Source organism: Perna viridis, chromosome 15, assembly GCF_037379345.1.
Source record: "Perna viridis isolate PV_CMFRI_1.1 ecotype Kerala chromosome 15, ASM3737934v1, whole genome shotgun sequence".
Taxonomy (NCBI): Eukaryota; Metazoa; Mollusca; class Bivalvia; order Mytilida; family Mytilidae; genus Perna; species Perna viridis.
In genome coordinates this window covers 6,979,222-6,997,668 of record NC_142459.1, presented here as the reverse complement: position 1 = coordinate 6,997,668, position 18,447 = coordinate 6,979,222, and the positions used below count along the sequence as shown (strand labels likewise).

At 32.9% G+C, this 18,447-nt stretch overlaps 1 long non-coding RNA gene across 2 annotated transcripts; it reads left to right on the top strand.

Annotated features, from left to right (window-relative positions):
• Window positions 1-128: 128 nt before the first annotated feature.
• LOC148596740 (uncharacterized) lies at window positions 129-18,250 on the top strand. Of its 2 annotated transcripts, XR_015918859.1 has the most exons (8): window positions 129-4,417; window positions 5,117-5,248; window positions 5,569-5,636; window positions 7,277-7,366; window positions 13,483-13,593; window positions 14,235-14,338; window positions 14,970-15,053; window positions 16,557-18,250. It is a non-coding gene; the product is annotated as an uncharacterized LOC148596740 (long non-coding RNA). The 2 variants fall into 2 exon arrangements; XR_015918858.1 differs by having other exon boundaries at window positions 130-5,248.
• Window positions 18,251-18,447: the final 197 nt, after the last annotated feature.

Genomic DNA, 18,447 nt, shown 5'->3' with positions numbered 1-18,447 from the left:
AATTGAATTAAATGCCGTGCAAAGCAAGGCAAAACAAATTATGGCTTGAAACTTGTGGTGAAAAATTTTTACGCCAGTCCTTGGATCCGCGTCTGTATATAAGAAATGAACGGATTAGCTAGACCTAATTTAAGTTGTTTATATTTAATTAGTCGTGTTGTTGGATCTGATCTACATGCGCACATGATATGTGGTATGGAAAAAATATAATAGGTTGGTACGAGCGTCTTGACATTGAAGCTTAGCCATAGCCATTTGATAATCCCCTGTAATTTGACGTTATATTGGTGAAAAATGGACGAAAATTTCAAAAATTGTAAGTATACTGTGTATTATCACGTACATTCATGTACATGTATGACTTGTGGATCTCACACAACCGAACCTTTCAGGGATTTTGTTAGCTGTTAGTCTGTAACCAATGAATGTTGGTACATTTGTAGCAATTGTGGATAGAACCAGCCTTCAGGATATATGTACTGTGCAACATATACTTGATCGATAAACTTGCCAGGGTATGTTCTGCATTACAAATGACCATGACAAAGACCATAAGGCCAACAATTTTGGCCCATATTGTTTAATTTTTTTTTTTTTACATTTTATATATATTTTATTTGTATGTAGTTATTTTCTACCTTTTAAAAGTGGCTTTTTTTTAGTCATTCATTATACGTATTTACAATGTACATGTACATTTATTTGAGCCACTTCACAACATATATGTAATTATGTTATTTCAAATCTAAAATAGGAGAAGCACAATGGGAATATATATGTAATAAAGATTCTGTGAAAATTCATACAATTCTATTCAGTGGTGTAGGAGGATTAATGAATAATAGATGGGTCCCACCTTTTGTAATGGAAGGAAGGAAGTATTGACTTAAGGACAGACACCCCTATCATTATGTACATAAACATTTACCCCCTCCTTAGCAATACAGGACTTGTAATCACTTGAACATGTTTAATATTGGTCCAATAACCTGGGACTTAAAAATAACATTTAAGTAGCAGGTCAGATAAGAGTCATGCAAATTGTGAATCATTTGTTGGAAAGCCTACATATTTTTATTTTTGATACATGTACCGTATTTGTTTTAGAATGATTAAAGTAAACAGAAATTAATATGTGGCTCTCCATATAACCCTTGTTCTTAGAAAATAATAATCATAAAGAATGTAATGTAGAATTTAAAATTAAGGGAGATTACTCTGTAAGTGACTAAAATACAATAGCAACTGTTGGATTTTTAATGTGGATTATCACTAAGAACTGACACTTTTGGAATAAATGCTTATAGTTTTTATCATATAGACCTATTAACTAACATAATAAAGAAAAAATGTGTAGCCTTTTTTGGGGTGCAGCACATATTACAGAACTTGCATGATTCTTACAAAGACTACTACTTAAGTCTTTTCTCATAATTTCTGTCTTTAAAGTTAACAATTAATTTGACTGATAGTACTGCCTACAAGGGGGAACTAGGCAAATATCCGCACCTATTGACTGGTTTCATTATACATGCATTTTCAGTTTTGTAGTTTTCATTGGATATGCGCTTTGAAGATATGTGACAGACAACCGGTCAGGCCAGAAAAAAAGAAACATATCTCATCTTTTTATGCCCTGAACACACCAACTTTCCTTATTATTGTTATATATCCCTATAGACTGAGATATACATGTACATGGATGAATTGTTTCTTTTACTTTTCAATAACCTTTCTTAGAGCTGTCAGACTATCAAACTGTCAGACCATCAACCTGTTGGACTAACGAACTGTCAGACCATTGGTTTAGCCCATATTATTCAAGTGTACAGGTTATTATTAACTAAAGATGTGAATTCAAAAAGTATTTTTTCAGATAAGCATCTATAATCAAAAGATGTAAACATAGGGTTTTAATTTTAATTCTTTTTTATTTACAGCTGCAATGTACATGTATTGCTGAAGCTACATGTATAAAAAAACAGTTAAATTCAATATCATAACATCTGGACAGTAACATTGTGAATTCCAAAAGAACATTTCTCTTTCACAACTGTCACCGCACCGCTTATATTCCTTTACTTTGTTGAATGTTGAGCAAATTGTGCTTATTTTACATGTATGTATTACACCATAATAGAAGAAGTTTTTAGTGTTTTGGTTTTTTCAACTACTTCTGCCTTAGAACCTGGACTTGAAATACTTTAGCAACTCAGCAGTTGATTCTAGGAAAATAGAGTATACTTTTCCTACCGATTCGCCGGGTCCACGCTCACAATTTTTTTGTGGATTCTGGGTTACTCATTTTTTTTTTCATTTCTATACATATACATTTCATGTTCTGTTTTTGTTATGTGTGTCTATTTCTTGGTCTTAAAAACATGTCATTATTCCTAGATTACATGTACATGTATATTGCAAGAAAATGGTTAAAATAAAAGGAAATTCAAACATACATGTATATGTATATAAGTTTGGCGTTAAAAATTTATGATTATGTATGACATGATCTTTAAAAGATCATGTCACATTTTAGAAGTGTGCCAGTTTGTGTAACATTCAGGTATGTTTTCAATTTACTGTAAATTACATGAAACAACTACATGTACATGTAGATTGATGAACTCAAACTGTTTAACATCCTGAATAATCAAATATAAAGCTGCTACATGTACAGTGTACATGTAGTTAACATTTTTAGTTTCTATCTTTTCAATTCAAAATTCAACTTACATTTGTACATGCACATGTATCAACCTTCTGGTCAAATCTGTCAGTCAAAGTTATACATGTACATGTACAGTGTACATGTATGAGCCACAATCATTGAAATCAATTCTGCACAAAACAACTATCCACAATCATTTCTCAGTGTTCTCCTCTTAAATTTTAAATAGCACAGTGCTTACTGGCGTAGGACGGATCTTTCCGCCTTCCTCCAAAATTATAGCACAGTGCCCATATGCATTCTAACTAAAATTAATTACTGATAGTGCAGTGCTAAGAAATCATAGTGCTGTCAAGTACAGTGCTATAATGGCCTGGGGAAAACGCTGTTTCTTTAATAAGCTGTAGATTATGGCATAGTCCTGCGGAAGTCCATATTTTCTGGTGACCTACACTATTTACTTCCAGAGACATATACCAGACAAGACAAGTTTATTTTGCGAACTCAGACACAATTAAGTGCTACAAGAGCAATATACATGTATGAACAAGTATATAACAATGTGGCAAAAGTAAGAAAGAAAACAGCTTAAATGACAACACACACATGTATGTCAAAATCATGAAAACATTTTTTTCGAATTTCCTTTATAAATATACATAACCTTATAATAACTTGGATTATACATGTACATGTATTTACTGATCAGTTACACTAACTCATTGTTCCTACAAGTGAAAAGATAATGACATTCTGAAATTCCCAACCTCTTTAGAATTACACAAATAGTATTGCCAATACTGATATACTACATTATGCCAGCATAAAAGTATCAAAATACAACTGTGCTTCGACCTTTGAAATGACAAAGTCTTAGAATATAATTTCAGCAATAAAGCTGAATGAAGGAAACACTCAAACGACATGCACAAGTTTTAAATTCTTTGACACAACAGATTATGAAAGCAACATACATGTATAAACATATACATATATGTTGTAGCATAGTAATGGGGGATAACTTAAGTCTTGCAAGCAGTAGACAAGTGCATGTACAAATACAATTAAACTTTAACATATAGGTAAACATTTTACCTGAACACATACAGAATTATTGTTCATACATGTACATGTACGTGCATGAATGTACATGCATAATACATTAATACTCCTTTTGTACATGTACGTCTGGTTTTCATTTTTCAAACAGGAAAAATAAAAAAAAAACAAAGGTATGAGAATATATAGTGTGGATCGTTCTTAGACTAGTAAGGGCAATATACAAGGTATGAAAAAATAGTATTTCCATTGATAATTTTAATAGGAGGGAAAAATGATATTCAGTTCTTTATGCTGAAATTTCATTGTAAGAAATATATGTATGTGGCTATGTTTGCTGGCTGCAGGCTTTTATTCAAAACATGGAATTGTACTTGTATACAGTGTATCAGTACATGTACTGGTATATAATTTTAAGTTATCAGTTGAATTACATGTATGGAATGTACATGGAAGGTAAGCATTGTCGGCCATGGAAAAATAAATACTACTGTAGTGATCTTAGATTTAGGTCGACCCAAATCCTGATCAGTCTGGGGAATCCCCCAGATGATGACACTTGTTTGCCCCTTAATTAGGTACCAGTATCAGTCTTCGAGCTGCAGACACTGACCAGACAAGACATGACATGACAAATACCTGCAATAAACACAGAAAATGGAGCCTGAAGCACCCCCAAAGTAACTACAAGTAAGTAGTACCAGTTACTTCACTACCATTTTCCTATACCCGAATGGTGTTTTTAAATTTTTCAACACATGCAATGCAACATCTTGATACTTGTAACATGTTCTTGCATACTATCACTAAGTTAAAACTTGAGACACAAAAATGACAGAAATAAGTGTGTTACTGTGGAAAAAAAATAACCGGATAACTTTCTGCGGACATCACTTCGTAACTTAAACACACACTTACACCTGCATGACTTGATATAGAAGTTTTCAATGTAGGTGCACACTTATTATATATATTTGAATGTAAGGATCACTCACTTGTGTTTTTGCTCCTTTCAATTGATGTTTTTTTCTAGAAATGATATTTTTTATGCAGATCTTGAGGATTTTGAGAAAAACAGTTATTTCCCCTTACATATGTATATATATGTACATATGGTCACTTAATATCAGATTCATTCATGTTGACCATGTTTTTGAAAAGTTTTGGTGCTAATTACTGTTACGATAAATATTGTAGTTTACGACAAGTCTGGAATAACAATTTTTATCATACTTCTGTCATATTTCTTTCTGTAAATCTTGAATTGTGTGTAACTCAGTCCGAGGCCTAATTGTCATTGCATAAAGCATGTAAATTTCATGTGTTTTGGTAATATGGTGGCAAATTGTGATTTTTCATGTAATAAATACAATGTTCTGTCTTATATAGGTATACACAATCAAGAATAGATGTCAATTGCTAGGTTTTAGAGGTTTGACTGAACAACTGTGCCCTGCCGTAGCACGACAGCCTTATGTATTTGGACACTTGATTTGAAAATAACCTTCTTAAATGATTCATGTAAGCATTTTTATTTGTTAGCATACACCGCACTACCATATTGTGTACATTATTTATTTAGAATGCTGATTTTATGCTTTACCAGTAAAAAAAACTGCATTTTAATTAAAAATATGTGTTTTTCATTACCTAATTTCCTTCCTTAGGCCAATAGGAAGAAGTGAGTAATATAAGCAAATTTTACAGTTTTTTTTTATGTATTGGGGCTATGTCTCTATAGGAAATACACTACTTTATCAAACTAATGATGAAACAAGGGTGTCTTTTGTTCAGCTTTCATTACTTATGGAATGAACAGCGGTGAATTTATTTTTTTGCAGGAGGGAAAAGGCTGTCTCGCATGATGTGCACAGTGATTTTAATATGTCCTGGCAAGGATCAAACCAAAGTACGAGATCACTGTAACTTCTTATTTGTGTCATAAAATGGGTGTACTTAGTGAAAGAATAATCAAGGGAACCAAGGTTATAGTGGTAATCAAAAGAATGTAATCCAGGGACAAAGACTAAACATGGAAAACAGACATACACAACAAAGAACATAAAGTAACTAAAATCATACATACGAAGTAACAAAAGCAAATGAGCAAGTCGGACTCCACTAAAAACTTGGAGCATGGACCAGGTGCACCGGTAGGGTAAGCGTCCTTTGCTTTTCTAGAAACACCCACAGAATTGCTCAGCTAGCATTCCACAGTTTCATTTAGTTTCGCAATTTTGGCTAGGGATGAAAAAATAAATAATTGAAAATTGATGGTTGCTATGGTGATTATAAATAAAGATATTATTTTATTTGTTGTTTTTTTTCTGAAAAAGTAAACAAAGGCAAGTGTTTGGCTATGTTACATTTATTTTCATTGTTGTAAGGAACTATTTTCAATGGCTGCCTGTCCAACATGTGAAAAGGAAAGTAAGTGAATTTTTTACCCTGTACAAATTGGTGAGTGGAATTGGAGGTAAAATAGCTTAAAATCTAAACGGCGATGCCCATAGGAAATGTGATTATTCAAAAAGCTCATTGTCCAAAGCAAGAAAATCCGAAAAAAAATGTTTGTATTTTTCGCGGGAAATCTGTCATTTTGAAGCTTAAAGTGGGTATATTTTTGTCAGTTTTTATGCATTTTTACATGATTTCTGTGTGGTTTCCATGGTGACATTTATTCTTGTGTTTTTATTTTTTTCTCTAATAAGTTCATGCATTGAAAAGTCTGTTTTATTAGCTTTCATTTGATATATACATGTATGCACGGCTCTCAATTTTTTGACCAGTGAATCGCCATAAGGAAAACACAAACAGAACAAAATATGGCATAGGTTACAAAACTATGGAGTGCTCACTCATAAAAAGTCAAGTCCGGGATAGACAAATGAGGAAAGCACTTTTCCTATTTGTTCATTCAGATGAGTGTAGGTAAAGGCACTGTGTTTATTTCCAGTTAAAAAGATAATCTTTTTTTACAAACTTCCTAAAAAAAAAGTATGATATATCCTTTTATTAGTTGGGAAAATGTAAGGCAAAAATTTAGTTTAAAATGTAATATGTGTACGTTATTTTTTGTGCTGTAATTCTATACCTACTTATTTTGCCCAACTATACAATTTTGTTGGTGCACATACATTGTAACATACATGCACATCTCCTTGAAAAAAAAAAAAAAAAAAAAAAAAAAAAAAAAAATAATAATAATATCAATGGCACCTGTTATCATTTCAAAGTTTATTTTTTGGAAGTACATGTATGTATTGCTGCATACATTGTACATATTGGTATCACCTTGTCTGTATTTCTGTGTGAATATTTTTACTTATGATTATTCTGCTCCCAGGGGATGGATTTCAAATTTTGTATGAGGATTTATATATGATCATGTAAAATGTAAGTAAGAAGCAAGTTTGGTTGCTCTCCAATGTCAGCTTCCTGTACGAGTAGGGTATACCTAGCATAACACTCCATACAGCTTCATATTTCATGAAGATATCTAAAATTTACATACGTACGTGGCACTTTATATGTTAACTTTATTTACAGACATCAAAGTTGAATTGAATGGAACTGTACTGCAGTCTGGCTTGTAAAGATTAACTACTGGATTATGCTCTTGATGTACTAAGGATTCAGGTATTTAAAAACATGTTCTTATACCCCCTGCAAACAAAGTTTGGGAATATATTGGAATCTACCTGTCTGTCTGTCTGTCTGTCCATCCAACTGGCCACAGTTCTTGTAAGCTCAACTCATAAACTGCTGAAGGGATTTTGATGAAACTTTAAAGAAAAGTGTGCATTATATGTAGATGTATATGAAGGAATATACATGTAATTACTGTTGAGGACTCCAAAAGGAGGTAATTCAACTTGAGGAATTTTATACTGAGCATTGCATGCGAGGCTAATGATAGACTAGTCAGACTCGGATAGATATCAGATAGGCCCAAAGAAATGGGTCAAGGTAGTGAAGTCAAAGAGAAAGGAGTCTTTAAATTGGGTAAAAATTAAAATATATATTTCAGTCTCAGAATATGAAGACTCTATTCGCTACATTGCTCCATCGGATCAAATTGATACAGGGAAGATAACGTAAATTTCTAGAAGGGTCTAAAAAATTCCCAACGATGTCAGAACTGTCAAATTTGTGATGCAAATTTTTTTGGTTGTTCCCTCCGCGGGACTTGAACTCGAACCTCTGTGACATCTATAGATCTTGTTAATTTGTCAAGTATATATAGTGATCTCATGTCTGTCTGTCTGTTGCTCATTAGGTTATTATACCTCTATGGCTCTCGTTAATGTGTCAACTATGTATAGTGGTCTCGTATCTGTCTGTCTATCGCAAGCTAGGTTATTATACCTCTATGATTCTTGTTAATTTGTCAAGTATGTACAGTGATCTCGTGTCTGTCTGTCTGTCACACTTTTTATTATTATACCTCTATGGCTCTTGTTAATTTGTCAAGAATGTAAAGTGATCTCGTGTCTGTCTGTCTGCTTGTCTGACGTTAGGATATTATACCTCTATTGCTTTCGTTGATTTGTCGAGCATGTACAAAAAATGTAAATTGATCTTTTGTCTGTGTGTCTGTCTGTCTGTCTGTCTGTCCGTCCCATATAAGGTTATTATACCTCTATGTCTCTGGTTAATTTGAGAGTATGTATAGTGATCTAGTGTCTATATGTCTGTCTGCAGCACATTATGTTATTAAACCTCTATGGCTTTTGTTAATTTGTCAAGTATGTATAGTGATCTCGTGTCTGTCTGTCTGTCATACTTTTTATTGTTATACCTCAATGGCTCTTGTTAATTTGGCAAGAATGTATAGTGATCTCGTGTCTCTCTGTCTGTCTGTCTTACGTTAGGATATTATGCCTCTATTGCTTTCATTGATTTGTTGAGTATGTACAAAAAATGTATAGTGATCTCGTGTCTGTCTGTCTGTGTCAAGTTAGGTGATTATACCTCTATGGCTCTTGTTAGTTTGTCAAGTATGTATAGTGATCTCATGTCTGTCTATCTGTGTGTCCCACATAAGGTTATAATACCTCCATGGCTCTGGTTAATTTGTCAAGTATGCATAGTTATCTCGTGTCTGTCTGTCTGTCACACGTTAGGTTGTTACACCTCTATGGCTCTTGTTAATTTGTCAAGTATGCACAGTGATCTCGTGTCTCTCTGTGTGTAGCAAGTTATGCTGCGATGTTAAGGACCTTTTTTGTTAGGATATTGTAATGGGCAGAGAACTCATTGACTTTACCGTTGAAATGACGTCATCACTTGGGCGTCCCTAAACACTTTTGCAAATGACAGTTTATCTGATGATGAAAATATCTCAACTAGTAGTTGATATGATGTCAAATTGTCATTCTTTGACTTAATGATTACTTTATTAAAAAGGCAAACGTTTTATTTGTGTTAAATCATGAACACAGGCCGTGGTAAAGCTCCGCCTTCTTTTGACAATCGTCCAATCAAATCCTAAAATTGCAAATCGATTCAATGCTTGACACCAAAACGGACAGCAACAGCATCAACAAATTATCAATTAACCCATTAATCGACTAGAAAAAGGTGCTCGAGACTAAAACTGGTCTTTGCTGTTCACTGACTTCAGCTGTTCAGGAGTGTATGCACGTGGTCAATGTTTATCATTGATTTCTGTGTAAATAAAGTGGAATTATTTCAATATTTGACTTATTTGATACCCACAACTATTTTCAATTTCCACATCCAATGTTTAATAACCCAAAATGTTATGGTATTAGAGAGACATTTTTTATGGGAGAGAAAAGATGGGGTTTTTACAAATATGTGTTTATCTCTAGGTTGTTTTTTTGTTTTTTTTAATTTTTTTGTTGTTGTTTTTCATAAAAAATGCAGTTAAAGAGACGAAATGTGACAGTATTACAGTGTTTTAGGCACTGGACTTGTTATCTCCAAGTGTTTGATTGACCAAGGCAATTTTCTATTTCTGCATTATTTTATATTGGCCTGGGCTAAAGCATTGCTGTAGCCAGAGGTGCAAGCCCTCCCAATTTTTGCTTATAATATTTAAAATCCCAAGAGAAAATCGGCTAAAATTGTATGTAAACCCCATTTGAAAGATAAAACTTATACGAATTTCTGGCTATGGCACTGTAAAGCCCATAGATTCACAGGCGCTTGTTTCTATTAACTGCCAATTAGTATCAAATATGGGTAAATACTTGATAGTATTTGGCCAATGATAGAAACAAGTCTGTATAATCTTTACAAGCTAAGCCCTGGAATTTCACAATTTTCAAGCTTTCAGGCATACCTCATATATACATGTAGCCTAGAGACCATGGAAAAATTGACATATTTTGCAAATGTTCTCACTGTCATTTGGAAGTTCAACACTGCTTGTATGAATTGTGACACATTTGTGCACATACTCAACAACAATAAATGAAACTTCCCTACAATGCCTTGAATGTTATTTATTGTTATATACAAAGCAACAAGACCTTGGCTTGTCATGCATGACCAAGCAAACTGCCAACTGTACATGTGTATGTAGATGTAACTTCTAAGTTATTTAAGTCATGCCCCTCCTCAAATAACAAAAATATTTAATGCCCCCACATTGATAAGACTTTAATTCACAAATCACAATAAAACATATGTACATGAAGTTTAATCAGTACAACTGTGTGTATATATGTTTTATATAGTGATCGGTATGTACAAGCTCAACATTTGTTCTCTTCTGTGTAAACGTGTTTACATTAGTGGCATGTTTGTTAACCTATGCTGTTACACAGAGGTTTCCCTAAACCAATTTAGCTTTGCGCTGCACCATGCCTTCATTTTCTAGCACCATGCTGCCCTTATCATGAATTTTACAATGTATCCCCAGGCAGCCAAACCCAACTTTCAAGATTAATTTGATCATTTTCCACTAATTTGTATATTAACATGTACTCCTTTTCACCCAATTACATGTGTAAGACTTTTACAATACCATACTAAGGTGAAGGATGTTTATTGCAGGTGTCAGTAAATAAATTGCCCTAGTGTCAAGGTGGGATACTCCCATTGAAACCCTCTGGGACTGTTGAGTGTCCTCAAAATACTTATATAACCATGCCTTTACAAATTTATGTGGAAAACACTGTTACACGTATCTGTGATTGAATCAACTTATTTTTGAACATAGTCATCTACGTATCCAGTCTATCTTTCCTTTTATTTCAATCTAGACCTGTTGAAGTTGGACACAGCCACAACGACTGTTTTTTAATATTACATGTTTGTGTAGAGCAACTTAATACATTTTTTAGCAATTCAATTATGCCAATAAGGAGTCAGTACATAGGGTGTTTCTCTTTCCATATTTTAAGAATGTGTTTACTTCCGGTGGTATGGGAACCTCACTGCTGTAGTAAGTTGTTTCACTTTAACAATAATCTTATTAGAGGCCGATCTTCAATCACTGCTCACCTTTTAACTGGATAAACAACTTTGTGACTGGCCAAAAGAATAATTGATGAAGTGAATATTTATTTTCAAATATTCACTGATATTTAACATGTGAGTAATGTACCATTGTGATTTTTTTATACATGTACATGTCTATGGGTGTGTTGAAACCAAAAAGCTATTTTTGTTTTTGCCAAAATAGTGTTTAGCATAAGGTTTTAAATTGTTTTTTAGACATACATTTACTGTTTACAGTAACATGCATCATTATTAAATTGTATTGTTTGTTTTGCTGCATGAGTAATAGCAACTTAATTCTACATGTACATGTATGTTCATGAAGAATCAGACCCCGCAATAAAACTTATAGATTTGATCACAAATTGGCTTTTTCGCAATGCAATACTTCTGCAATGTTCATGTACATTTGTACATATACATATGTACAATTACATTGGATATGAGAATTGGATTGAATTTGTGATTGTAGTTAAATGTTTTGGCATATACATGTATTTCATGAACTTAGGATGGAAGTCACTCAAATAGACCTTAATTGTACTAGTCCAAATCACAAAACTGAAATCTTATAATATGCTAGCGAACAGAAACAACAACCAGCAAGAGGCATCCTACCCAATTCAGACACATTATTCTAATTTAAAGCCAACCAGTTGTCCAGTATCCCTTACATTTATAAACAATGTATACATGTACATGCTGCATACTTACAATGTAGCAGAAAAGCACATCTACCAATATTAGAGTCTGTTGTGTTATCTGGTAATCAAATACAGGACCTCCTACAATCAAGGTGGTACTCCAAGTTTGCTCTGACGTCCAAAGGCTGATTTGCCAGACAGGCTAGGGCAATGTAAAGTCAGAGCTTGTCCCATATCAACAACTCTGGATTTTGCACTCCATTTTTGTATGTGTTTCAAGACAATAATTTACTACATGTACTTTATTGTCTCTTGAAAAATTTTAACTAGGTATGTAATGAAAGTTTTTTTCTTTTAACAATATTAGGTGTATGCTTTTCTGCAGTAATTGGTGCTATGAAAATGGAAATTGAAAAAGAAAATAACAAAATATTGTGATCTTTATTAATACGATTTTTTTAAACTAAGAAGTGTACAAATTACATACAAAATGAAAACCATTCAATAGTATTTTCTGTTGTTCATGCAACGACGAAAAACTGTCTTTCTTTGAATTAACATAACTTCAGTTTCAACCACAACCCGGTGTTTTTTCATATGGGACAAGCTCTGACATCCCATGGTCCCAGTTTGTTTGGCAAACTTAGAGCAATCTCGGACTATCAAGGCAGTTACAGAGTTGAAATAAAGTACCTAACCAAAAAATAGGCCCAATATGGGGGATTGGACACAGTACATTGCCTCATGGAGTTTTTACTTCTGGCGACTATAGCTTTTACTTCTAGGAATAAATTTCCTTATGGCAGTTATCTGAATGAAGAAAATGAAAAATTTAATTTTTAGCATTATATACATGTACATGTATATTTTTCTCATTCTACACCACTGGTTAATAAAGGTGTCTCATAATGTGTGATTTCACATAGGCCCATGCAATTATATCCTGCGATATTCTATGGGCAATGCCTCAGCCCAATAAGACTGTCGTTGGACAAAATACTGAGCCAATATGGAAAAAAATGGATAAACCCTACAATATTGCACTATGTCACAGGCTAGGGAACATATGTATATGTACAATGTATATCAATACAAGGATGGATGTACAACTACATGTATATTCCCCAAAATACACAGTATTACAATATAACACCTGTTATTTCATATTTGAGTTAAAATTTGATTTTTAAAGTGCCCTTTTAGTATCATTACGGATTTAAAGTGATATGCTTGTACAATGCAGGGAATGATGTTAAAGGTTTCCTATTGCCTGGAACAAGTAAAACACCCAATCAGACAAGTAAAAAGTAATATTATACTTGCCCCGAGGACAGCCAAATTGCTTTAATTGTTTAACATGCATTTAATGAAGGACAACCTAGGTTTGGGCAAGTAGAAATTTTTATTACTTTGTCCAATTGGATAAGGTTCATAAAATGATAACATCTTACCCTGCAATATACATGTATATGCACTTGCTATAAAGTACATAATTACTGTATGACTTATTTTACATTACAGATGGATGCTTTTTTTCCTAGAAAGGAAGTTTGTTTTTCATATTTGTTGTTTGTATACAAACATTTCATATATATTTTGATATGTAGAATATTGATATTATTTCTTTTTATTTTGTAGTGCAAGAATCAAATATGCTTTGACATATTTCATATACCTGTATTTAACATCCATGTGTGTTTTAAACAAAAATCAATAGTAGATGTGGCATATGATAATTTCTGACAGAAGGTAACATAAATCAGCAAGAGAAAATTATTGATGACTACATTAACCTTTAGTGTCATTCCTTTCTTATAGGACTGAAATAAACTTGCAGTAATGTTAGGTAATGGCACTGTCATTATTGTGGTTGTCCATAAACATCTGTTTTTTGGGTTTTTTTTTTTTGGGGTTTTTGTTTTTGTTTTTGTTTTTTTTGTGTGGGGGGTTGGTGGTTATGCAATTAACTTTAATATGAGGTAGTTGATCTTTTTTTTCAATTTTACAACAAGGCTCCATACCACAACAGGAAGATTGGTATTGATTATGGGGTTTATGCCCCAAATATTTTGGAGATCGTGACTAGAACAGATCACGAATTTACTGTCAAAAAAGGGCCACTTAGATTTTGGTCAATTATCTAATCACAATTAAATTTCAAAGCTACATGTATATCAAGCTTGAATGATTTGTTCAATTTGTGTCCAAAGTGTTCAGCGTTCAGTCTTTGTGGTTGTATCAGGCAGTGCACTGTGAAGGATTTTACTGAACATGTTATTAATTGTAATATATGTAGAGTACTGAATATGCTGTAATCATGATAATACACTTTAGATTCTGATGGTCATTCTTTTACAATATTTTTTGTGAATTTTGTGAAACTTTTGCAGGTTTGAATATAGACTGGATCATCATTTGTGGCCATGGGACAACTTGACAGAAGAGGATGAACCTACATGTAGCTGTGTTTTAAATATCATTGGCAGTTTGAGAAGTTAGTAGTTAAACTAATTGTTTTAATGTGATATTTAAAGTTTGGGCTGGTGTATTGGAATCACTCTCTCTCTCCCTGTCTGTCTATCTACTTGTCAGTCAACATATCCTTTAAGCACAACTAAATTACTCAATATTTAGGAAATGGTGTATTTGATTCTCTTCAAACTATACACAGTTGTATTTACAATTGTTTGGTGGTCATTTTGGTGAAATTTAGCATAGTTGGATAATTTTATATAACCATGTCACATAGCACCAAATTAGAATATGAAGATGTAACCCAGAAGAATTTCTAAATGTATGCATGATTTTTACCATCAAACTTTACCGTCAAACACTCAGTCAGCCATTGAAAAGATTGATCTTAAACTGTACATGGATAAAACCAATTTAAGAAATAAATTAATCTAACTTGAAGCCAATTATAAGACAACAACCCTCTCAGCATAATATGCATATTTATGCTGTCTTCCTGTTTTAATCCTAGGTCACGGTAAATGTAGTTTTGGTCAATAGAGTTATGATGTACATGTAATTATATGCCTTTTAAAATAAATTGTTGACAAATACTTGAAAAATATGTTATTTAGCACTATTCAAAACTCTTGGTGACTATTATTTTATTTTAGGAATCTGCTACACTGCTTTGCGCGGACCTGTTTTCTGTCGCACGTTAGGTTGTTATACCTCTATGGCTCTTGTTAATTTGTCAAGTATGTATAGTGATCTCGTATCTGTATGTCTGTCTGTAGCACATTAGGTTATTATACCTCTATGGCTCTTGTTAATTTGTCAAGTATCTATAGTGATCTCGTGTCTGTCTGTCTGTCGCACATAAGGTTATTATACCTCTTGTTAATTTGTCAAGTATGTATAGTGATCTCGTGTCTGTCTGTCTGTCTCACATTAGGTTATTTTACTTCTATGGCTCTTGTTAATTTGTTAACTATGTATAGTGATCACGTGTCTGTCTGTCTGTCACAGGGCAGGTTGTTATACCTATATGACTCTTGTTTATTTGTTAAGTATGTATAGTGATGTTGTGTCTGTCTATTTGTCAGTGATTTGTTTTGTTGTCTGTCTGTTACACGTTAGGTTTGGAGGTAGTTTTTATACATTATGTTGTTTGGTCATGTGTATAAAATGATCTCATGTCAGTCTGTCTGTTTGTCTGTCACACTTAAGGTTTGAAGGTAGTTTTTATACATCTTGTTAATTAGTCATGTGCATCTCATGTTAGTCTGTCTGTCTGTGTTATGTTGAGTTTGGAGGTAGTCTTTATACCTCTTGTTAATTAGTTTAGTGTATTAACAGAATCTAGATTTCAAAATTAGTTCCTTTTAGACAGTTGTTTGGTACAATTAAACAGATATGATGATATTTATGCCCCATGCAACCAAGTTGTGAAGGGTATAATATTTTTTACCTGTTAGTCCATCATTAGTTTTCCAGACTTTTTTTTCTAAACACTTGCAGATATTAGGCTGATTTTTGGTATATGAGACTACCATCATGATAAACAGATTTTGTTTAGGTTTTGTTCTGCTGATTTTTATCGAAATTACTTGCCTTGGACTGAACAAATTTTCAAAAATAAAAGTTTTTGGGACTTTTTTTTCTAAACGCTTAGATATCGAGCTAATATTTGGTATGTAACTCTACCATGATGAGTATCTAAAAGTTTTTTTTTTCTGCTCCGCTGACTTATACCAAAATAACAGGCCTCAGAGTTAGCAATTCCTTTTAAATCAACAGTTTTCATGACTTTTTTTCTCAACACTCTCAGATATTGAGCTGATGTTTGGTATGTGAGTTTACAAGGTATCATGATCAGTTACAGATCAAGTTTATGTTATGTTGAGATTTTCTAAGGCCCCTGAACTTCCTTTTTTCAAATATTTTTAATTTGAGAGTGTTATTTGTGTATGTGTGGGGTATATTAGCACGCTCACTAAGGTTCTTTATATTAAAACGTGTCTTGTTATAGACAGGTATTAAGGTTATTCAGGTTCAGTTAAGACAGGTTTAAGTATTCTGTTGTAGATATAAGAATTAAAATTTCATCGTAATTTATTAGTGTTCTGTGTTAAATATTAAGGTCATTAGTTACTTATAACAGATTAGTGTTTAGTATTAGATATTCAGGTCATTCGTTCACTTGTTACATATTTTAGGCATGGAAGTACAGCGTTCTTATTCTTGTTCTTCTTTTTCAGGACATTTATATATCTAATGGTGTTGAAGAATATGGAATCAAAGTCTGCTTTCATCTCAATTGTTTCATGTTCATTTTGACTGTGTATATATCATCTTCCAGTACTATGTGCATGGGGCTGTTTGAGATTATGGCATTTCATCATCATCAGTAGATTCAGCAACTGGGGACCTACCATAAAATTTCTTTTCATCAATCTTCCAGAATGGATTTCAACTCTCCCATATCAAAGACAAATGTAACACCAGCTTGACCTCTTGAGTATTCTAAAATATATTTAGACCCTTCTTTTTTAGACCAGCCTAACCCTCTTTTTTTAAGACCAGCCTATCCTTTTTTTTAGACCAGCCTAACCCTCTTTTTTTAGACCAAACTAACCCTCTTTTTTTAAGACCAACCTAACCCACTTTTTTAAAGACCAGCCTAACCCTCTTTTTTAAAGACCAGCCTAACCTTTTTTTCAGACTAGCCTAACCCTGCTTTTTTTAAGACCAGCCTTCCCCTCTCTTATGAAGACCAACCTAACCCTCCCTTTTTTAAGACCAGAATAACCCTCTTTTTTTAAGACCAGCTTTAAGCTGCTTAAGGCACAAACTGAACTGATGAAGGAATGTCACAAAATTTATTTATCTATGAGCATTATTTTATTAATATTAAATAGTGAGAATTCTATCAAAACATATATATTTCAAATTTAAAATTGGCTCAGTTAAGACTAGTATTGCTGGTTCGTTTTCTAAGGTTCGAAAATGTACATTTACACTGACATAAAGATCTTTAAAAAGTGTTTGGTTTAGACAGTTTTCACTGAATATGAAACCATCTTAGTTTTGTGTCAAATAAACTTTTTTTTGATGTGAAGTAAAAACTTTCTTGAATTACCTCCCTTAGACCATTTTTTAAGCTTCTCTCACATTCTCTTTTAATATTTATAATGATTATATTTGAAAACTTCTTATACAACCCAAGGAAGATTTAAGCCCAACACTATATCCAGGTTATGCACTGAATCTTTTTTAATACTGAAAGGAAAGGGGGTGGGGTCGGATAATTGGGAGAAAAGTAATTTTCCAAATTTTAGCTATTTTTTCTCTTCTTTTTTTCTCAAGCATTGACAGAAAAAATATATGAATCAGTATTTCCCTATTACTTTACAATGGAAATTTACAAATATTAAATGATGGCCTTGTTAATTGCCCTTTTTTTCAACCCGAGATCTTGATATTGATCTCACATACATGTTTTTGCCAGTAATGGATTATTTATCAATTTTTCCTTTTTGGACAGAAAATTATAAAAGACTAGCAGATAAATGATATGGTCCATTCTATTATGTTTTTATTGCTTTTGAGTTTTCTCTGTGATTATAGCAGAATCACTCTTCATTATGACAGGTGATTATTGTTTATCACCAATTCAGCATAAAACGAAGAAAGAAGGAGTGCGTAGAATAATAAAAAACTTTGAAAAATTGAATTGTGCCTCAACGAGGTATAAAAAGTAGCCAAAAAATACAAAAATTCTTCAGTTTATTTCTTGGCGACAAAAAGATTCGGAAATGGGAGTTATAAGGGTACCTGAAAATCATAGTTTGGTTGAGTAATGGGGGTGGAGGTACACAGGGGTTATATCAGTTCACATGCTATAGGTCCATGTTCCTTGTACCAATTGTTAGGCACATACCATTTTTGTACTGAGGGGGAAGGCTTGGTTTGTTACGAAAAAAATAAGATTACTCAAAATTTTAGCCAAAAGTATTTTACTCAGTCATTTATTGAAAAAAAAATATTAATATTGTTTAATATTTCCACCATCCCTTAACAATGTAGATATTCAAGTACAATTTTTAACTACGGCTGCTGCTGAAAAAAGAAATACTTTTCGTGCCTGGG